Here is a 23,876-nt window from a genome sequence, read left to right on the forward strand (position 1 = left end):
ACACAAACATCGCAACGTTGTGTAATGAACTGTCTCCAACTTGTTTCTGAGGCAACATTGATCGGCACGACAAAGGCGCAGCGTTGGGCTACTGTTTCGAATTCCATGCTACCTAAGAAACCGTGTACTAAATGTCGGATAAAGGTTGAAGGTACAACGTTTGCTAGGCGGCATAATTTAAATGTTGCGCAACTGCAGCGCACGACATGTTTCCTATGCAACAAGGAAACACTGTATTGCAGACACAAACATCGCAACGTTGTGTAATGAACTGTCTCCAACTTGTTTCTGAGGCAACATTGATCGGCACGACAAAGGTGCAGCGTTGGGCTACTGTTTCGAATTCCATGCTACCTAGGAAACCGTGTAGTAAATTTCGGAAAAAGGTTGAAGGTACAACGTTTCCTAGGCGGCATAATTTAAATGTTGCGCAACTGCAGCGCACGACATGTTTCCTATGCAACACGGAAACACTGTATTGCAGACACAAACATCGCAACATTGTGTAATGAACTGTCTCCAACTTGTTTCTGAGGCAACATTGATCGGCACGACAAAGGCGCAGCGTTGGGCTACTGTTTCGAATTCCATGCTACCTAGGGAACCGTGTACTAAATGTCGGAAAAAGGTTGAAGGTACAACGTTTGCTAGGCGGCAAAATTTAAATGTTGCGCAACTGCAGCGCACGACATGTTTCCTATGCAAAACGGAAACACTGTATTGCAGACACAAACATCGCAACGTTGTGTAATGAACTGTCTCCAACTTGTTTCTGAGGCAACATTGATCGGCACGACAAAGGCGCAGCGTTGGGCTACTGTTTCGAATTCCATGCTACCTAGGAAACCGTGTACTAAAAGTCGGAAGAAGGTTGAAGGCGCAACGTTTGCTAGGCGGCATAATTTAAATGTTCCGCAACTGCAGCGCACGACATGTTTCTTATGCAACGCGGAAACACAGTAGTGCAGACACAAACATCGCAGCGTTGTGTAATGAACTGTCTCCAAATTGTTCTGAGGCAACTTTGATCGGCACGACAAAGGCGCAGCGCTGGGCTACTGTTTCGAATTCCATGCTACCTAGGAAACCGTGTACTAAATGTCGGAAAAATGTTGAAGGTACAACGTTTGCTAGGCGGCATTATTTAAATGTTGCGCAACAGCAGCGCACGACATGTTTCTTATACAACGCGGAAGCACTGTAGTGCAGACACAAACATCGCAACGTTGTGAAATAAACTGTCTCAAACTTGTTTCTGAGGACAAATAGATCTGCACGACAAAGGCACAGCGTTGGGCTACTGTTTCGAATTCCATGCTAACTAGGAAACCGTGTACTAAATGTCGGAAAAAGGTTGAAGGTAGAACTTTTGCTAATCGGCATAATTTAAATGTTCCGCAACTGCAGCGCACGACATGTTTGTTATGCAACACGGAAACACTGTAGTGCAGACACAAACATCGCAACGTTGTGTAATGAACTGTCTCCAACTTGTTTCTGAGGCAACATTGATCGGCACGACAAAGGCGCAGCGTTGGGCTACTGTTTCGAATTCCATGCTACCTAGGAAACCGTATACTAAATGTCGGAAAAAGGTTGAAGGTACAACGTTTGCTAGGCGGCATAATTTAAATGTTGCGCAACTGCAGCGCACGACATGTTTACTATGCAACACGGAAACACTGTATTGCAGACACAAACATCGCAACGTTGTGTAATGAACTGTCTCCAAATTGTTTCTGAGGCAACATTGATCGGCACGACAAAGGCGCAGCGTTGGGCTACTGTTTCGAATTCCATGCTACCTAGGAAACCGTGTACTAAATGTCGGAAAAAGGTTGAAGGTACAACGTTTGCTAGGCGGCGTAATTTAAATGTTGCGCAAGTGCAGCGCACGACATGTTTCCTATGCAACACGGAAACACTGTATTGCAGACACAAACATCGCAACGTTGTGTAATGAACTGTCTCCAACTTGTTTCTGAGGCAACATTGATCGGCACGACAAAGGCGCAGCGTTGGGCTACTGTTTCGAATTCCATGCTACCTAGGAAACCGTGTACTAAATGTCGGAAAAAGGTTGAGGGTACAACGTTTGCTAGGCGGCATAATTTAAATGTTGCGCAACAGCAGCGCACGACATGTTTCTTATGCAACGCGGAAACACTGTAGTGCGGACCCAAACATCGCAACGTTGTGTAATGAACTGTCTCCAACTTGTTTCTGAGGCAACATTGATCGGCACGACAAAGGCGCAGCGTTCGGCTACTGTTTCGAATTCCAAGTTACCTAGGAAACCGTGTACTAAATGTCGGAAAAAGGTTGAAGGTACAACGTTTGCTAGGCGATATAATTTAAATGTTGCGCAACTGCAGCGCACGACATGTTTCCTATGCAACACGGAAACACTGTACTGCAGACACAAACATCGCAACGTTGCATAATGAACTGTCTCCAACTTGTTTCTGAGGCAACATTGATCGGCACGACAAAGGCGCAGCGTTGGGCTACTGTTTCGAATTTCATGCTACCTAGGAAACCGTGTACTAAATGTCGGAAAAAGGTTGAAGGTACAACGTTTGCTAGGCGGCATAATTTAAATGTTGCGCAACTGCAGCGCACGACATGTTTCCTATGCAACACGGAAACACTGTAGTGCAGACACAAACATCGCAACGTTGTGTAATGAACTGTCTCCAACTAGTTTCTGAGGCAACATTGATCGGCACGACAAAGGCGCAGCGTTGGGCTACTGTTTCGAATTCCATGCTACCTAGGAGACCGTGTACTAAATGTCGGAAAAAGGTTGAAGGTACAACGTTTGCTAGGCGGCATAATTTAAATGTTGCGCAACTGCAGCGCACGACATGTTTCCTATGCAACACGGAAACACTGTAGTGCAGACACAAACATCGCAACGTTGTGTAATGAACTGTCTCCAACTTGTTTCTGAGGCAACATTGATCGGCACGACAAAGGCGCAGCGTTGGGCTACTGTTTCGAATTCCATGCTACCTAGGAAACCGTGTACTAAATATCGGAAAAAGGTTGAAGGTACAACGTTTGCTAGCCGGCATAATTTAAATGTTGCGCAACTGCAGCGCACGACATGTTTCCTATGCAGCACGGAAACACTGTATTGCAGACACAAACATCGCAACGTTGTGTAATGAACTGTCACCAACTTGTTTCTGAGGCAACATTGATCGGCACGACAAAGGCGCAGCGTTGGGCTACTGTTTCGAATTCCATGCTACCTAGGAAACCGTGTACTAAATTTCGCAAAAAGGTTGAAGGTACAACGTTTCCTAGGCGGCATAATTTAAATGTTGCGCAACTGCAGCGCACGATATGTTTCCTATGCAACACGGAAACACTGTATTGAAGACACAAACATCGCAACATTGTGTAATGAACTGTCTCCAACTTGTTTCTGAGGCAACATTGATCGGCACGACAAAGGCGCAGCGTTGGGCTACTGTTTCGAATTCCATGCTACCTAGGAAACCGTGTACTAAATGTCGGAAAAAGGTTGAGGGTACAACGTTTGCTAGGCGGCATAATTTAAATGTTGCGCAACAGCAGCGCACGACATGTTTCTTATGCAACGCGGAAACACTGTAGTGCGGACCCAAACATCGCAACGTTGTGTAATGAACTGTCTCCAACTTGTTTCTGAGGCAACATTGATCGGCACGACAAAGGCGCAGCGTTCGGCTACTGTTTCGAATTCCATGTTAAATAGGAAACCGTGTACTAAATGTCGGAAAAAGGTTGAAGGTACAACGATTGCTAGGCGGCATAATTTAAATGTTGCGCAACTGCAGCGCACGACATGTTTCCTATGCAACACGGAAACATTGTACTGCAGACACAAACATCGCAACGTTGCGTAATGAACTGTCTCCAACTTGTTTCTGAGGCAACATTGATCGGCACGACAAAGGCGCAGCGTTGGGCTACTGTTTCGAATTCCATGCTACCTAGGAAACCGTGTACTAAATTTCGCAAAAAGGTTGAAGGTACAACGTTTCCTAGGCGGCATAATTTAAATGTTGCGCAACTGCAGCGCACGATATGTTTCCTATGCAACACGGAAACACTGTATTGAAGACACAAACATCGCAACATTGTGTAATGAACTGTCTCCAACTTGTTTCTGAGGCAACATTGATCGGCACGACAAAGGCGCAGCGTTGGGCTACTGTTTCGAATTCCATGCTACCTAGGATACCGTGTACTAAATGTCGGAAAAAGGTTGAAGGTACAACGTTTGCTAGGCGGAATAATTTAAATGTTGCGCAACTGCAGCGCTCGGCATGTTTCCTATGCAACACGGAAACACTGTATTGCAGACACAAACATCGCAACGTTGTGTAGTGAACTGTCTCCAATTTGTTTCTGAGGCAACATTGATCGGAACGACAAAAGCGCAGCGTTAGGATACTGTTTCGAATTCCGTGCTGCCTAGGAAACCGTGTACTAAAAGTCGGAAGAAGGTTGAAGGCACAACGTTTGCTAGGCGGCATAATTTAAATGTTGCGCAACAGCAGCGCACAACATGTTTTTAATGCAACGCGGAAACACTGTAGTGCGGACCCAAACATCGCAACGTTGTGTAATGAACTGTCTCCAACTTTTTTCCGAGGCAACATATATCGGCACGACAAAGGCACAGCGTTGGGCTACTGTTTCGAATTCCATGCTACCTACGAAACCGTGTACTAAATGTCGGAAAAAGGTTGAAGGTAGAACGTTTGCTAGGCGGCATAATTTAAATGTTGCGCAACTGCAGCGCACGACATGTTTCCTATGCAACACGGAAACACTGTAGTGCAGACACAAACATCGCAACGTTGTGTAATGAACTGTCTCCAACTTGTTTCTGAGGCAACATTGATCGGCACGACAAAGGCGCAGCGTTGGGCTACTGTTTCGAATTCCATGCTACCTAAGAAACCGTGTACTAAATGTCGGATAAAGGTTGAAGGTACAACGTTTGCTAGGCGGCATAATTTAAATGTTGCGCAACTGCAGCGCACGACATGTTTCCTATGCAACAAGGAAACACTGTATTGCAGACACAAACATCGCAACGTTGTGTAATGAACTGTCTCCAACTTGTTTCTGAGGCAACATTGATCGGCACGACAAAGGTGCAGCGTTGGGCTACTGTTTCGAATTCCATGCTACCTAGGAAACCGTGTAGTAAATTTCGGAAAAAGGTTGAAGGTACAACGTTTCCTAGGCGGCATAATTTAAATGTTGCGCAACTGCAGCGCACGACATGTTTCCTATGCAACACGGAAACACTGTATTGCAGACACAAACATCGCAACATTGTGTAATGAACTGTCTCCAACTTGTTTCTGAGGCAACATTGATCGGCACGACAAAGGCGCAGCGTTGGGCTACTGTTTCGAATTCCATGCTACCTAGGGAACCGTGTACTAAATGTCGGAAAAAGGTTGAAGGTACAACGTTTGCTAGGCGGCAAAATTTAAATGTTGCGCAACTGCAGCGCACGACATGTTTCCTATGCAAAACGGAAACACTGTATTGCAGACACAAACATCGCAACGTTGTGTAATGAACTGTCTCCAACTTGTTTCTGAGGCAACATTGATCGGCACGACAAAGGCGCAGCGTTGGGCTACTGTTTCGAATTCCATGCTACCTAGGAAACCGTGTACTAAAAGTCGGAAGAAGGTTGAAGGCGCAACGTTTGCTAGGCGGCATAATTTAAATGTTCCGCAACTGCAGCGCACGACATGTTTCTTATGCAACGCGGAAACACAGTAGTGCAGACACAAACATCGCAGCGTTGTGTAATGAACTGTCTCCAAATTGTTCTGAGGCAACTTTGATCGGCACGACAAAGGCGCAGCGCTGGGCTACTGTTTCGAATTCCATGCTACCTAGGAAACCGTGTACTAAATGTCGGAAAAATGTTGAAGGTACAACGTTTGCTAGGCGGCATTATTTAAATGTTGCGCAACAGCAGCGCACGACATGTTTCTTATACAACGCGGAAACACTGTAGTGCAGACACAAACATCGCAACGTTGTGAAATAAACTGTCTCAAACTTGTTTCTGAGGACAAATAGATCTGCACGACAAAGGCACAGCGTTGGGCTACTGTTTCGAATTCCATGCTAACTAGGAAACCGTGTACTAAATGTCGGAAAAAGGTTGAAGGTAGAACTTTTGCTAATCGGCATAATTTAAATGTTCCGCAACTGCAGCGCACGACATGTTTGTTATGCAACACGGAAACACTGTAGTGCAGACACAAACATCGCAACGTTGTGTAATGAACTGTCTCCAACTTGTTTCTGAGGCAACATTGATCGGCACGACAAAGGCGCAGCGTTGGGCTACTGTTTCGAATTCCATGCTACCTAGGAAACCGTATACTAAATGTCGGAAAAAGGTTTAAGGTACAACGTTTGCTAGGCGGCATAATTTAAATGTTGCGCAACTGCAGCGCACGACATGTTTACTATGCAACACGGAAACACTGTATTGCAGACACAAACATCGCAACGTTGTGTAATGAACTGTCTCCAAATTGTTTCTGAGGCAACATTGATCGGCACGACAAAGGCGCAGCGTTGGGCTACTGTTTCGAATTCCATGCTACCTAGGAAACCGTGTACTAAATGTCGGAAAAAGGTTGAAGGTACAACGTTTGCTAGGCGGCGTAATTTAAATGTTGCGCAAGTGCAGCGCACGACATGTTTCCTATGCAACACGGAAACACTGTATTGCAGACACAAACATCGCAACGTTGTGTAATGAACTGTCTCCAACTTGTTTCTGAGGCAACATTGATCGGCACGACAAAGGCGCAGCGTTGGGCTACTGTTTCGAATTCCATGCTACCTAGGAAACCGTGTACTAAATGTCGGAAAAAGGTTGAGGGTACAACGTTTGCTAGGCGGCATAATTTAAATGTTGCGCAACAGCAGCGCACGACATGTTTCTTATGCAACGCGGAAACACTGTAGTGCGGACCCAAACATCGCAACGTTGTGTAATGAACTGTCTCCAACTTGTTTCTGAGGCAACATTGATCGGCACGACAAAGGCGCAGCGTTCGGCTACTGTTTCGAATTCAAAGTTACCTAGGAAACCGTGTACTAAATGTCGGAAAAAGGTTGAAGGTACAACGTTTGCTAGGCGATATAATTTAAATGTTGCGCAACTGCAGCGCACGACATGTTTCCTATGCAACACGGAAACACTGTACTGCAGACACAAACATCGCAACGTTGCGTAATGAACTGTCTCCAACTTGTTTCTGAGGCAACATTGATCGGCACGACAAAGGCGCAGCGTTGGGCTACTGTTTCGAATTTCATGCTACCTAGGAAACCGTGTACTAAATGTCGGAAAAAGGTTGAAGGTACAACGTTTGCTAGGCGGCATAATTTAAATGTTGCGCAACTGCAGCGCACGACATGTTTCCTATGCAACACGGAAACACTGTAGTGCAGACACAAACATCGCAACGTTGTGTAATGAACTGTCTCCAACTAGTTTCTGAGGCAACATTGATCGGCACGACAAAGGCGCAGCGTTGGGCTACTGTTTCGAATTCCATGCTACCTAGGAGACCGTGTACTAAATGTCGGAAAAAGGTTGAAGGTACAACGTTTGCTAGGCGGCATAATTTAAATGTGGCGCAACTGCAGCGCACGACATGTTTCCTATGCAACACGGAAACACTGTAGTGCAGACACAAACATCGCAACGTTGTGTAATGAACTGTCTCCAACTTGTTTCTGAGGCAACATTGATCGGCACGACAAAGGCGCAGCGTTGGGCTACTGTTTCGAATTCCATGCTACCTAGGAAACCGTGTACTAAATATCGGAAAAAGGTTGAAGGTACAACGTTTGCTAGCCGGCATAATTTAAATGTTGCGCAACTGCAGCGCACGACATGTTTCCTATGCAGCACGGAAACACTGTATTGCAGACACAAACATCGCAACGTTGTGTAATGAACTGTCACCAACATGTTTCTGAGGCAACATTGATCGGCACGACAAAGGCGCAGCGTTGGGCTACTGTTTCGAATTCCATGCTACCTAGGAAACCGTGTACTAAATTTCGCAAAAAGGTTGAAGGTACAACGTTTCCTAGGCGGCATAATTTAAATGTTGCGCAACTGCAGCGCACGATATGTTTCCTATGCAACACGGAAACACTGTATTGAAGACACAAACATCGCAACATTGTGTAATGAACTGTCTCCAACTTGTTTCTGAGGCAACATTGATCGGCACGACAAAGGCGCAGCGTTGGGCTACTGTTTCGAATTCCATGCTACCTAGGAAACCGTGTACTAAATGTCGGAAAAAGGTTGAGGGTACAACGTTTGCTAGGCGGCATAATTTAAATGTTGCGCAACAGCAGCGCACGACATGTTTCTTATGCAACGCGGAAACACTGTAGTGCGGACCCAAACATCGCAACGTTGTGTAATGAACTGTCTCCAACTTGTTTCTGAGGCAACATTGATCGGCACGACAAAGGCGCAGCGTTCGGCTACTGTTTCGAATTCCATGTTAAATAGGAAACCGTGTACTAAATGTCGGAAAAAGGTTGAAGGTACAACGATTGCTAGGCGGCATAATTTAAATGTTGCGCAACTGCAGCGCACGACATGTTTCCTATGCAACACGGAAACATTGTACTGCAGACACAAACATCGCAACGTTGCGTAATGAACTGTCTCCAACTTGTTTCTGAGGCAACATTGATCGGCACGACAAAGGCGCAGCGTTGGGCTACTGTTTCGAATTCCATGCTACCTAGGAAACCGTGTACTAAATTTCGCAAAAAGGTTGAAGGTACAACGTTTCCTAGGCGGCATAATTTAAATGTTGCGCAACTGCAGCGCACGATATGTTTCCTATGCAACACGGAAACACTGTATTGAAGACACAAACATCGCAACATTGTGTAATGAACTGTCTCCAACTTGTTTCTGAGGCAACATTGATCGGCACGACAAAGGCGCAGCGTTGGGCTACTGTTTCGAATTCCATGCTACCTAGGATACCGTGTACTAAATGTCGGAAAAAGGTTGAAGGTACAACGTTTGCTAGGCGGAATAATTTAAATGTTGCGCAACTGCAGCGCTCGGCATGTTTCCTATGCAACACGGAAACACTGTATTGCAGACACAAACATCGCAACGTTGTGTAGTGAACTGTCTCCAATTTGTTTCTGAGGCAACATTGATCGGAACGACAAAAGCGCAGCGTTAGGATACTGTTTCGAATTCCGTGCTGCCTAGGAAACCGTGTACTAAAAGTCGGAAGAAGGTTGAAGGCACAACGTTTGCTAGGCGGCATAATTTAAATGTTGCGCAACAGCAGCGCACAACATGTTTTTAATGCAACGCGGAAACACTGTAGTGCGGACCCAAACATCGCAACGTTGTGTAATGAACTGTCTCCAACTTTTTTCCGAGGCAACATATATCGGCACGACAAAGGCACAGCGTTGGGCTACTGTTTCGAATTCCATGCTACCTACGAAACCGTGTACTAAATGTCGGAAAAAGGTTGAAGGTACAACGTTTGCTAGGCGGCATAATTTAAATGTTGCGCAACTGCAGCGCACGACATGTTTCCTATGCAACACGGAAACACTGTATTGCAGACACAAACATCGCAACGTTGTGTAATGAACTGTCTCCAACTTGTTTCTGAGGCAACATTGATCGGCACGACAAAGGTGCAGCGTTGGGCTACTGTTTCGAATTCCATGCTACGTAGGAAACCGTGTACTAAATTTCGGAAAAAGGTTGAAGGTACAACGTTTCCTAGGCGGCATAATTTAAATGTTGCGCAACTGCAGCGCACGACATGTTTCCTATGCAACACGGAAACACTGTATTGCAGACACAAACATCGCAACGTTGTGTAATGAACTGTCTCCAACTTGTTTCTGAGGCAACATTGATCGGCACGACAAAGGTGCAGCGTTGGGCTACTGTTTCGAATTCCATGCTACGTAGGAAACCGTGTACTAAATTTCGGAAAAAGGTTGAAGGTACAACGTTTCCTAGGCGGCATAATTTAAATGTTGCGCAACTGCAGCGCACGACATGTTTCCTATGCAACACGGAAACACTGTATTGCAGACACAAACATCGCAACATTGTGTAATGAACTGTCTCCAACTTGTTTCTGAGGCAACATTGATCGGCACGACAAAGGCGCAGCGTTGGGCTACTGTTTCGAATTCCATGCTACCTAGGAAACCGTGTACTAAATGTCGGAAAAAGGTTGAAGGTACAACGTTTGCTAGGCGGCAAAATTTAAATGTTGCGCAACTGCAGCGCACGACATGTTTCCTATGCAACACGGAAACACTGTATTGCAGACACAAACATCGCAACGTTGTGTAATGAACTGTCTCCAACTTGTTTCTCAGGCAACTTTGATCGGCACGACAAAGGCGCAGCGTTGGGCTACTGTTTCGAATTCCATGCTACCTAGGAAACCGTGTACTAAAAGTCGGAAGAAGGTTGAAGGCGCAACGTTTGCTAGGCGGCATAATTTAAATGTTCCGCAACTGCAGCGCACGACATGTTTCTTATGCAACGCGGAAACACAGTAGTGCAGACACACACATCGCAGCGTTGTGTAATGAACTGTCTCCAAATTGTTTTTGAGGCAACTTTGATCGGCACGACAAAGGCGCAGCGCTGGGCTACTGTTTCGAATTCCATGCTACCTAGGAAACCGTGTACTAAATGTCGGAAAAAGGTTGAAGGTACAACGTTTGCTAGGCGGCATAATTTAAATGTTGCGCAACTGCAGCGCACGACATGTTTACTATGCAACACGGAAACACTGTATTGCAGACACAAACATCGCAACGTTGTGTAATGAACTGTCTCCAACTTGTTTCTGAGGCAACATTGATCGGCACGACAAAGGCGCAGCGTTGGGCTACTGTTTCGAATTCCATGCTACCTAGGAAACCGTGTACTAAATGTCGGAAAAAGGTTGAAGGTACAACGTTTGCTAGGCGGCGTAATTTAAATGTTGCGCAAGTGCAGCGCACGACATGTTTCCTATGCAACACGGAAACACTGTATTGCAGACACAAACATCGCAACGTTGTGTAATGAACTGTCTCCAACTTGTTTCTGAGGAAACATTGATCGGCACGACAAAGGCGCAGCGTTGGGCTACTGTTTCGAATTCCATGCTACCTAGGAAACCGTGTACTAAATGTCGGAAAAAGGTTGAGGGTACAACGTTTGCTAGGCGGCATAATTTAAATGTTGCGCAACAGCAGCGCACGACATGTTTCTTATGCAACGCGGAAACACTGTAGTGCGGACCCAAACATCGCAACGTTGTGTAATGAACTGTCTCCAACTTGTTTCTGAGGCAACATTGATCGGCACGACAAAGGCGCAGCGTTCGGCTACTGTTTCGAATTCCATGTTAAATAGGAAACCGTATACTAAATGTCGGAAGAAGGTTCAAGGTACAACGTTTGCTAGGCGGCATAATTTAAATGTTGCGCAACTGCAGCGCACGACATGTTTCTTATGCAACGCGGAAACACTGTAGTGCAGACACAAACATCGCAACGTTGTGTAATGAACTGTCTCCAACTTGTTTCTGAGGCAACATTGATCGGCACGACAAAGGCGCAGCGTTGGGCTACTGTTTCGAATTCCATGCTACCTAGGAAACCGTATACTAAATGTCGGAAAAAGGTTCAAGGTACAACGTTTGCTAGGCGGCATAATTTAAATGTTGCGCAACTGCAGCGCACGACATGTTTCCTATGCAACACGGAAACACTGTACTGCAGACACAAACATCGCAACGTTGCGTAATGAACTGTCTCCAACTTGTTTCTGAGGCAACATTGATCGGCACGACAAAGGCGCAGCGTTGGGCTACTGTTTCGAATTTCATGCTACCTAGGAAACCGTGTACTAAATGTCGGAAAAAGGTTGAAAGTACAACGTTTGCTAGGCGGCATAATTTAAATGTTGCGCAACTGCAGCGCACGACATGTTTCCTATGCAACACGGAAACACTGTAGTGCAGACACAAACATCGCAACGTTGTGTAATGAACTGTCTCCAACTAGTTTCTGAGGCAACATTGATCGGCACGACAAAGGCGCAGCGTTGGGCTACTGTTTCGAATTCCATGCTACCTAGGAGACCGTGTACTAAATGTCGGAAAAAGGTTGAAGGTACAACGTTTGCTAGGCGGCATAATTTAAATGTTGCGCAACTGCAGCGCACGACATGTTTCCTATGCAACACGGAAACACTGTAGTGCAGACACAAACATCGCAACGTTGTGTAATGAACTGTCTCCAACTTGTTTCTGAGGCAACATTGATCGGCACGACAAAGGCGCAGCGTTGGGCTACTGTTTCGAATTCCATGCTACCTAGGAAACCGTGTACTAAATGTCGGAAAAAGATTGAAGGTACAACGTTTGCTAGCCGGCATAATTTAAATGTTGCGCAACTGCAGCGCACGACATGTTTCCTATGCAACACGGAAACACTGTAGTGCAGACACAAGCATCGCAACGTTGTGTAATGAACTGTCTCCAACTTGTTTCTGAGGCAACATTGATCGGCACGACAAAGGCGCAGCGTTGGGCTACTGTTTCGAATTCCATGCTACCTAGGAAACCGTGTACTAAATGTCGGATAAAGGTTGAAGGTACAGCGTTTGCTAGGCGGCATAATTTAAATGCTGCGCAACTGCAGCGCACGACATGTTTCCTATGCAGCACGGAAACACTGTATTGCAGACACAAACATCGCAACGTTGTGTAATGAACTGTCACCAACTTGTTTCTGAGGCAACATTGCTCGGCACGACAAAGGCGCAGCGTTGGGCTACTGTTTCGAATTCCATGCTACCTAGGAAATTGTGTACTAAATTTCGCAAAAAGGTTGAAGGTACAACGTTTCCTAGGCGGCATAATTTAAATGTTGCGCAACTGCAGCGCACGATATGTTTCCTATGCAACACGGAAACACTGTATTGCAGACACAAACATCGCAACATTGTGTAATGAACTGTCTCCAACTTGTTTCTGAGGCAACATTGATCGGAACGACAAAGGCGCAGCGTTGGGCTACTGTTTCGAATTCCATGCTACCTAGGATACCGTGTACTAAATGTCGGAAAAAGGTTGAAGGTACAACGTTTGCTAGGCGGAATAATTTAAATGTTGCGCAACTGCAGCGCTCGGCATGTTTCCTATGCAACACGGAAACACTGTATTGCAGACACAAACATCGCAACGTTGTGTAGTGAACTGTCTCCAATTTGTTTCTGAGGCAACATTGATCGGAACGACAAAAGCGCAGCGTTAGGATACTGTTTCGAATTCCGTGCTGCCTAGGAAACCGTGTACTAAAAGTCGGAAGAAGGTTGAAGGCACAACGTTTGCTAGGCGGCATAATTTAAATGTTGCGCAACAGCAGCGCACAACATGTTTTTAATGCAACGCGGAAACACTGTATTGCAGACACAAACATCGCAACGTTGTGTAGTGAACTGTCTCCAAATTGTTTCTGAGGCAACATTGATCGGAACGACAAAAGCACAGCGTTAGGATACTGTTTCGAATTCCGTGCTGCCTAGGAAACCGTGTACTAAAAGTCGGAAGAAGGCTGAAGGCACAACGTTTGCTAGGCGGCATAATTTAAATGTTGCGCAACAGCAGCGCTCGGCATGTTTTTAATGCAACGCGGAAACACTGTATTGCAGACACAAACATCGCAACGTTGTGTAGTGAACTGTCTCCAAATTGTTTCTGAGGCAACATATATCGGCACGACAAAGGCGCAGCGTTGGGCTACTGTTTCGAATTCCATGCTACCTAGGAAACCGTGTACTAAATGTCGGAAAAAGGTTGAAGGTACAACGTTTGCTAGGCGGCATAATTTAAATGTTGCGCAACAGCAGCGCACGACATGTTTCCTTTGCAACACGGAAACACTGTATTGCAGACACAAACATCGCAACGTTGTGTAGTGAACTGTCTCCAACTTGTTTCCGAGGCAACATATATCGGCACGACAAAGGCGCAGCGTTGGGCTACTGTTTCGAATTCCATGCTACCTAGGAAACCGTGTACTAAATGTCGGAAAAAGGTTGAAGGTACAACGTTTGCTAGGCGGCATAATTTAAATGTTGCGCAACAGCAGCGCACGACATGTTTCCTTTGCAACACGGAAACACTGTATTGCAGACACAAACATCGCAACGTTGTGTAGTGAACTGTCTCCAACTTGTTTCTGAGGCAACATTGATCGGCACGACAAAGGCGCAGCGTTGGGCTACTGTTTCGAATTCCATGCTACCTAGGAAACCGTGTACTAAATGTCGGAAAAAGGTTGAAGGTACAACGTTTGCTAGGCGGCAAAATTTAAATGTTGCGCAACTGCAGCGCACGACATGTTTCCTATGCAACACGGAAACACTGTATTGCAGACACAAACATCGCAACGTTGTGTAATGAACTGTCTCCAACTTGTTTCTGAGGCAACATTGATCGGCACGACAAAGGCGCAGCGTTGGGCTACTGTTTCGAATTCCATGCTACCTAGGAAACCGTGTACTAAAAGTCGGAAGAAGGTTGAAGGCGCAACGTTTGCTAGGCGGCATAATTTAAATGTTCCGCAACTGCAGCGCACGACATGTTTCTTATGCAACGCGGAAACACAGTAGTGCAGACACAAACATCGCAGCGTTGTGTAATGAACTGTCTCCAAATTGTTTTTGAGGCAACTTTGATCGGCACGACAAAGGCGCAGCGCTGGGCTACTGTTTCGAATTCCATGCTACCTAGGAAACCGTGTACTAAAAGTCGGAAGAAGGTTGAAGGCACAACGTTTGCTAGGCGGCATAATTTAAATGTTGCGCAACAGCAGCGCACAACATGTTTTTAATGCAACGCGGAAACACTGTATTGCAGACACAAACATCGCAACGTTGTGTAGTGAACTGTCTCCAAATTGTTTCTGAGGCAACATTGATCGGAACGACAAAAGCGCAGCGTTAGGATACTGTTTCGAATTCCGTGCTGCCTAGGAAACCGTGTACTAAAAGTCGGAAGAAGGCTGAAGGCACAACGTTTGCTAGGCGGCATAATTTAAATGTTGCGCAACAGCAGCGCTCGGCATGTTTTTAATGCAACGCGGAAACACTGTAGTGCGGACCCAAACATCGCAACGTTGTGTAATGAACTGTCTCCAACTTGTTTCCGAGGCAACATATATCGGCACGACAAAGGCGCAGCGTTGGGCTACTGTTTCGAATTCCATGCTACCTAGGAAACCGTGTACTAAATGTCGGAAAAAGGTTGAAGGTACAACGTTTGCTAGGCGGCATAATTTAAATGTTGCGCAACAGCAGCGCACGACATGTTTCCTTTGCAACACGGAAACACTGTATTGCAGACACAAACATCGCAACGTTGTGTAGTGAACTGTCTCCAACTTGTTTCTGAGGCAACATTGATCGGCACGACAAAGGCGCAGCGTTGGGCTACTGTTTCGAATTCCATGCTACCTAGGAAACCGTGTACTAAATGTCGGAAAAAGGTTGAAGGTACAACGTTTGCTAGGCGGCAAAATTTAAATGTTGCGCAACTGCAGCGCACGACATGTTTCCTATGCAACACGGAAACACTGTATTGCAGACACAAACATCGCAACGTTGTGTAATGAACTGTCTCCAACTTGTTTCTGAGGCAACATTGATCGGCACGACAAAGGCGCAGCGTTGGGCTACTGTTTCGAATTCCATGCTACCTAGGAAACCGTGTACTAAAAGTCGGAAGAAGGTTGAAGGCGCAACGTTTGCTAGGCGGCATAATTTAAATGTTCCGCAACTGCAGCGCACGACATGTTTCTTATGCAACGCGGAAACACAGTAGTGCAGACACAAACATCGCAGCGTTGTGTAATGAACTGTCTCCAAATTGTTTTTGAGGCAACTTTGATCGGCACGACAAAGGCGCAGCGCTGGGCTACTGTTTCGAATTCCATGCTACCTAGGAAACCGTGTACTAAAAGTCGGAAGAAGGTTGAAGGCACAACGTTTGCTAGGCGGCATAATTTAAATGTTGCGCAACAGCAGCGCACAACATGTTTTTAATGCAACGCGGAAACACTGTATTGCAGACACAAACATCGCAACGTTGTGTAGTGAACTGTCTCCAAATTGTTTCTGAGGCAACATTGATCGGAACGACAAAAGCGCAGCGTTAGGATACTGTTTCGAATTCCGTGCTGCCTAGGAAACCGTGTACTAAAAGTCGGAAGAAGGCTGAAGGCACAACGTTTGCTAGGCGGCATAATTTAAATGTTGCGCAACAGCAGCGCTCGGCATGTTTTTAATGCAACGCGGAAACACTGTAGTGCGGACCCAAACATCGCAACGTTGTGTAATGAACTGTCTCCAACTTGTTTCCGAGGCAACATATATCGGCACGACAAAGGCGCAGCGTTGGGCTACTGTTTCGAATTCCATGCTACCTAGGAAACCGTGTACTAAATGTCGGAAAAAGGTTGAAGGTACAACGTTTGCTAGGCGGCATAATTTAAATGTTGCGCAACTGCAGCGCACGACATGTTTCCTTTGCAACACGGAAACACTGTATTGCAGACACAAACATCGCAACGTTGTGTAGTGAACTGTCTCCAACTTGTTTCTGAGGCAACATTGATCGGCACGACAAAGGCGCAGCGTTGGGCTACTGTTTCGAATTCCATGCTACCTAGGAAACCGTGTACTAAATGTCGGAAAAAGGTTGAAGGTACAACGTTTGCTAGGCGGCAAAATTTAAATGTTGCGCAACTGCAGCGCACGACATGTTTCCTATGCAACACGGAAACACTGTATTGCAGACACAAACATCGCAACGTTGTGTAATGAACTGTCTCCAACTTGTTTCTGAGGCAACATTGATCGGCACGACAAAGGCGCAGCGTTGGGCTACTGTTTCGAATTCCATGCTACCTAGGAAACCGTGTACTAAAAGTCGGAAGAAGGTTGAAGGCGCAACGTTTGCTAGGCGGCATAATTTAAATGTTCCGCAACTGCAGCGCACGACATGTTTCTTATGCAACGCGGAAACACAGTAGTGCAGACACAAACATCGCAGCGTTGTGTAATGAACTGTCTCCAAATTGTTTTTGAGGCAACTTTGATCGGCACGACAAAGGCGCAGCGCTGGGCTACTGTTTCGAATTCCATGCTACCTAGGAAACCGTGTACTAAATGTCGGAAAAAGGTTGAAGGTACAACGTTTGCTAGGCGGCATAATTTAAATGTTGCGCAACAGCAGCGCACGACATGTTTCTTATACAACGCGGAAACACTGTAGTGCAGACACAAACATCGCAACGTTGTGAAATAAACTGTCTCAAACTTGTTTCTGAAGACAAATAGATCTGCACGACAAAGGCACAGCGTTGGGCTACTGTTTCGAATTCCATGCTAACTAGGAAACCGTGTACTAAATGTCGGAAAAAGGTTGAAGGTACAACGTTTGCTAATCGGCATAATTTAAATGTTCCGCAACTGCAGCGCACGACATGTTTGTTATGCAACACGGAAACACTGTAGTGCAGACACAAACATAGCAACGTTGTGTAATGAACTGTCTCCAACTTGTTTCTGAGGCAACATTGATCGGCACAACAAAGGCGCAGCGTTGGGCTACTGTTTCGAATTCCATGCTACCTAGGAAACCGTATACTAAATGTCGGAAAAAGGTTGAAGGTACAACGTTTGCTAGGCGGCATAATTTAAATGTTGCGCAACTGCAGCGCACGACATGTTTACTATGCAACACGGAAACACTGTAGTGCAGACACAAACATCGCAACGTTGTGTAATGAACTGTCTCCAACTAGTTTCTGAGGCAACATTGATCGGCACGACAAAGGCGCAGCGTTGGGCTACTGTTTCGAATTCCATGCTACCTAGGAGACCGTGTACTAAATGTCGGAAAAAGGTTGAAGGTACAACGTTTGCTAGGCGGCATAATTTAAATGTTGCGCAACTGCAGCGCACGACATGTTTCCTATGCAACACGGAAACACTGTAGTGCAGACACAAACATCGCAACGTTGTGTAATGAACTGTCTCCAACTTGTTTCTGAGGCAACATTGATCGGCACGACAAAGGCGCAGCGTTGGGCTACTGTTTCGAATTCCATGCTACCTAGGAAACCGTGTACTAAATGTCGGAAAAAGGTTGAAGGTACAACGTTTGCTAGCCGGCATAATTTAAATGTTGCGCAACTGCAGCGCACGACATGTTTCCTATGCAACACGGAAACACTGTAGTGCAGACACAAGCATCGCAACGTTGTGTAATGAACTGTCTCCAACTTGTTTCTGAGGCAACATTGATCGGCACGACAAAGGCGCAGCGTTGGGCTACTGTTTCGAATTCCATGCTACCTAGGAAACCGTGTACTAAATGTCGGATAAAGGTTGAAGGTACAAGGTTTGCTAGGCGGCATAATTTAAATGCTGCGCAACTGCAGCGCACGACATGTTTCCTATGCAGCACGGAAACACTGTATTGCAGACACAAACATCGCAACGTTGTGTAATGAACTGTCACCAACTTGTTTCTGAGGCAACATTGATCGGCACGACAAAGGCGCAGCGTTGGGCTACTGTTTCGAATTCCATGCTACCTAGGAAACCGTGTACTAAATTTCGCAAAAAGGTTGAAGGTACAACGTTTCCTAGGCGGCATAATTTAAATGTTGCGCAACTGCAGCGCACGATATGTTTCCTATGCAACACGGAAACACTGTATTGCAGACACAAACATCGCAACATTGTGTAATGAACTGTCTCCAACTTGTTTCTGAGGCAACATTGATCGGCACGACAAAGGCGCAGCGTTGGGCTACTGTTTCGAATTCCATGCTACCTAGGATACCGTGTACTAAATGTCGGAAAAAGGTTGAAGGTACAACGTTTGCTAGGCGGAATAATTTAAATGTTGCGCAACTGCAGCGCTCGGCATGTTTCCTATGCAACACGGAAACACTGTATTGCAGACACAAACATCGCAACGTTGTGTAGTGAACTGTCTCCAATTTGTTTCTGAGGCAACATTGATCGGCACGACAAAGGCGCAGCATTGGGCTACTGTTTCGAATTCCATGCTACCTAGGAAACCGTGTACTAAATGTCGGAAAAAGGTTGAAGGTACAACGTTTGCTAGCCGGCATAATTTAAATGTTGCGCAACTGCAGCGCACGACATGTTTCCTATGCAACACGGAAACACTGTAGTGCAGACACAAGCATCGCAACGTTGTGTAATGAACTGTCTCCAACTTGTTTCTGAGGCAACATTGATCGGCACGACAAAGGCGCAGCGTTGGGCTACTGTTTCGAATTCCATGCTACCTAGGAAACCGTGTACTAAATGTCGGATAAAGGTTGAAGGTACAACGTTTGCTAGGCGGCATAATTTAAATGCTGCGCAACTGCAGCGCACGACATGTTTCCTATGCAGCACGGAAACACTGTATTGCAGACACAAACATCGCAACGTTGTGTAATGAACTGTCACCAACTTGTTTCTGAGGCAACATTGATCGGCACGACAAAGGCGCAGCGTTGGGCTACTGTTTCGAATTCCATGCTACCTAGGAAACCGTGTGCTAAATTTCGCAAAAAGGTTGAAGGTACAACGTTTCCTAGGCGGCATAATTTAAATGTTGCGCAACTGCAGCGCACGATATGTTTCCTATGCAACACGGAAACACTGTATTGCAGACACAAACATCGCAACATTGTGTAATGAACTGTCTCCAACTTGTTTCTGAGGCAACATTGATCGGCACGACAAAGGCGCAGCGTTAGGATACTGTTTCGAATTCCGTGCTGCCTAGGAAACCGTGTACTAAAAGTCGGAAGAAGGTTGAAGGCACAACGTTTGCTAGGCGGCATAATTTAAATGTTGCGCAACAGCAGCGCACAACATGTTTTTAATGCAACGCGGAAACACTGTAGTGCGGACCCAAACATCGCAACGTTGTGTAATGAACTGTCTCCAACTTGTTTCCGAGGCAACATATATCGGCACGACAAAGGCGCAGCGTTGGGCTACTGTTTCGAATTCCATGCTACCTACGAAACCGTGTACTAAATGTCGGAAAAAGGTTGAAGGTACAACGTTTGCTAGGCGGCATAATTTAAATGTTGCGCAACTGCAGCGCACGACATGTTTCCTATGCAACACGGAAACACTGTATTGCAGACACAAACATCGCAACGTTGTGTAGTGAACTGTCTCCAACTTGTTTCTGAGGCAACATTGATCGGCACGACAAAGGCGCAGCGTTAGGCTACTGTTTCGAATTCCATGCTACCTAGGAAACTGTGTACTAAATGTCGGAAAAAGGTTGAAGGTACAACGTTTGCTAGGCGGCATAATTTAAATGTTGCGCAACTACAGCGCACGACATGTTTCCTATGCAACACGGAAACACTGTATTGCAGACACAAACCTCGCAACATTGTGTAATGAACTGTCTCCAACTTGTTTCTGAGGCAACATTGATCGGCACGACAAAGGCGCAGCGTTGGGCTACTGTTTCAAATTCCATGCTACCTAGGAAACCGTGTACTAAAAGTCGGAAGAAGGTTGAAGGCACAACGTTTGCTAGGCGGCATAATTTAAATGTTGCGCAACTGCAGCGCACGACATATTTCTTATGCAACGCGGAAACACTGTAGTGCAGACACAAACATGCAACGTTGTGTAATGAACTGTCTCCAAATTGTTTTTGAGGCAACTCTGATCGGCACGACAAAGGCGCAGCGCTGGGCTACTGTTTCGAATTCCATGCTACCTAGGAAACCTGTACTAAATGTCGGAAAAAGGTTGAAGGTACAACGTTTGCTAGGCGGCATAATTTAAATGTTGCGCAACAGCAGCGCACGACATGTTTCTTATGCAACGCGGAAACACTGTAGTGCAGACACAAACATCGCAACGTTGAGAAATAAACTGTCTCAAACTTGTTTCTGAGGCAACATTGATCGGCACGACAAAGGAACAGCGTTGGGCTACTGTTTCTAATTCCATGCTAACTAGGAAACCGTGTACTAAATGTCGGAAAAAGGTTGAAGGTACAACGTTTGCTAATCGGCATAATTTAAATGTTCCGCAACTGCAGCGCACGACATGTTTGTTATGCAACACGGAAACACTGTAGTGCAGACACAAACATCGCAACGTTGTGTAATGAACTGTCTCCAACTTGTTTCTGAGGCAACATTGATCGGCACGACAAAGGCGCAGCGTTGGGCTACTGTTTCGTATTCCATGCTACCTAGGAAACCGTATACTAGATGTCGGAAAAAGGTTGAAGGTACAACGTTTGCTAGGCGGCATAATTTAAATGTTGCGCAACTGCAGCGCACGACATGTTTACTATGCAACACGGAATCACTGTATTGCAGACACAAACATCGCAACGTTGTGTAATGAACTGTCTCCAACTTGTTTCTGAGGCAACATTGATCGGCACGACAAAGGCGCAGCGTTGGGCTACTGTTTCGAATTCCATGCTACCTAGGAAACCGTGTACTAAAAGTCGGAAGAAGGTTGAAGGCGCAACGTTTGCTAGGCGGCATAATTTAAATGTTCCGCAACTGCAGCGCACGACATGTTTCTTATGCAACGCGGAAACACAGTAGTGCAGACACAAACATCGCAGCGTTGTGTAATGAACTGTCTCCAAATTGTTTTTGAGGCAACTTTGATCGGCACGACAAAGGCGCAGCGCTGGGCTACTGTTTCGAATTCCATGCTACCTAGGAAACCGTGTACTAAATGTCGGAAAAAGGTTGAAGGTACAACGTTTGCTAGGCGGCATAATTTAAATGTTGCGCAACAGCAGCGCACGACATGTTTCTTATACAACGCGGAAACACTGTAGTGCAGACACAAACATCGCAACGTTGTGAAATAAACTGTCTCAAACTTGTTTCTGAGGACAAATAGATCTGCACGACAAAGGCACAGCGTTGGGCTACTGTTTCGAATTCCATGCTAACTAGGAAACCGTGTACTAAATGTCGGAAAAAGGTTGAAGGTACAACGTTTGCTAATCGGCATAATTTAAATGTTGCGCAACTGCAGCGCACGACATATTTGTTATGCAACACGGAAACACTGTAGTGCAGACACAAACATCGCAACGTTGTGTAATGAACTGTCTCCAACTTGTTTCTGAGGCAACATTGATCGGCACGACAAAGGCGCAGCGTTGGGCTACTGTTTCGAATTCCATGCTACCTAGGAAACCGTATACTAAATGTCGGAAAAAGGTTGAAGGTACAACGTTTGCTAGGCGGCATAATTTAAATGTTGCGCAACTGCAGCGCACGACATGTTTACTATGCAACACGGAAACACTGTATTGCAGACACAAACATCGCAACGTTGTGTAATGAACTGTCTCCAACTTGTTTCCGAGGCAACATTGATCGGCACGACAAAGGCGCAGCGTTGGGCTACTGTTTCGAATTCCATGCTACCTAGGAAACCGTGTACTAAATGTCGGAAAAAGGTTGAAGGTACAACGTTTGCTAGGCGGCGTAATTTAAATGTTGCGCAAGTGCAGCGCACGACATGTTTCCTATGCAACACGGAAACACTGTATTGCAGACACAAACATCGCAACGTTGTGTAATGAACTGTCTCCAACTTGTTTCTGAGGCAACATTGATCGGCACGACAAAGGCGCAGCGTTGGGCTACTGTTTCGAATTCCATGCTACCTATGAAACCGTGTACTAAATGTCGGAAAAAGGTTGAGGGTACAACGTTTGCTAGGCGGCATAATTTAAATGTTGCGCAACAGCAGCGCACGACATGTTTCTTATGCAACGCGGAAACACTGTAGTGCGGACCCAAACATCGCAACGTTGTGTAATGAACTGTCTCCAACTTGTTTCTGAGGCAGCATTGATCGGCACGACAAAGGCGCAGCGTTCGGCTACTGTTTCGAATTCCATGTTACCTAGGAAACCGTGTACTAAATGTCGGAAAAAGGTTGAAGGTACAACGTTTGCTAGGCGGCATAATTTAAATGTTGCGCAACTGCAGCGCACGACATGTTTCCTATGCAACACGGAAACACTGTACTGCAGACACAAACATCGCAATGTTGCGTAATGAACTGTCTCCAACTTGTTTCTGAGGCAACATTGATCGGCACGACAAAGGCGCAGCGTTGGGCTACTGTTTCGAATTTCATGCTACCTAGGAAACCGTGTACTAAATGTCGGAAAAAGGTTGAAGGTACAACGTTTGCTAGGCGGCATAATTTAAAAGTTGCGCAACTGCAGCGCACGACATGTTTCCTATGCAACACGGAAACACTGTAGTGCAGACACAAACATCGCAACGTTGTGTAATGAACTGTCTCCAACTTGTTTCTGAGGCAACATTGATCGGCACGACAAAGGCGCAGCGTTGGGCTACTGTTTCGAATTCGATGCTACCTAGGAAACAGTGTACTAAATGTCGGAAAAAGGTTGAAGGTACAACGTTTGCTAGCCGGCATAATTTAAATGTTGCGCAACTGCAGCGCACGACATGTTTCCTACGCAACACGGAAACACTGTAGTGCAGACACAAGCATCGCAACGTTGTGTAATGAACTGTCTCCAACTTGTTTCTGAGGCAACATTGATCGGCACGACAAAGGCGCAGCGTTGGGCTACTGTTTCGAATTCCATGCTACCTAGGAAACCGTGTACTAAATGTCGGATAAAGGTTGAAGGTACAACGTTTGC

The sequence above is a fragment of the Ixodes scapularis genome, unplaced genomic scaffold, assembly GCF_016920785.2.
Source record: "Ixodes scapularis isolate PalLabHiFi unplaced genomic scaffold, ASM1692078v2 ptg001158l_1___fragment_5__unscaffolded, whole genome shotgun sequence".
NCBI lineage: Eukaryota > Metazoa > Arthropoda > Arachnida > Ixodida > Ixodidae > Ixodes > Ixodes scapularis.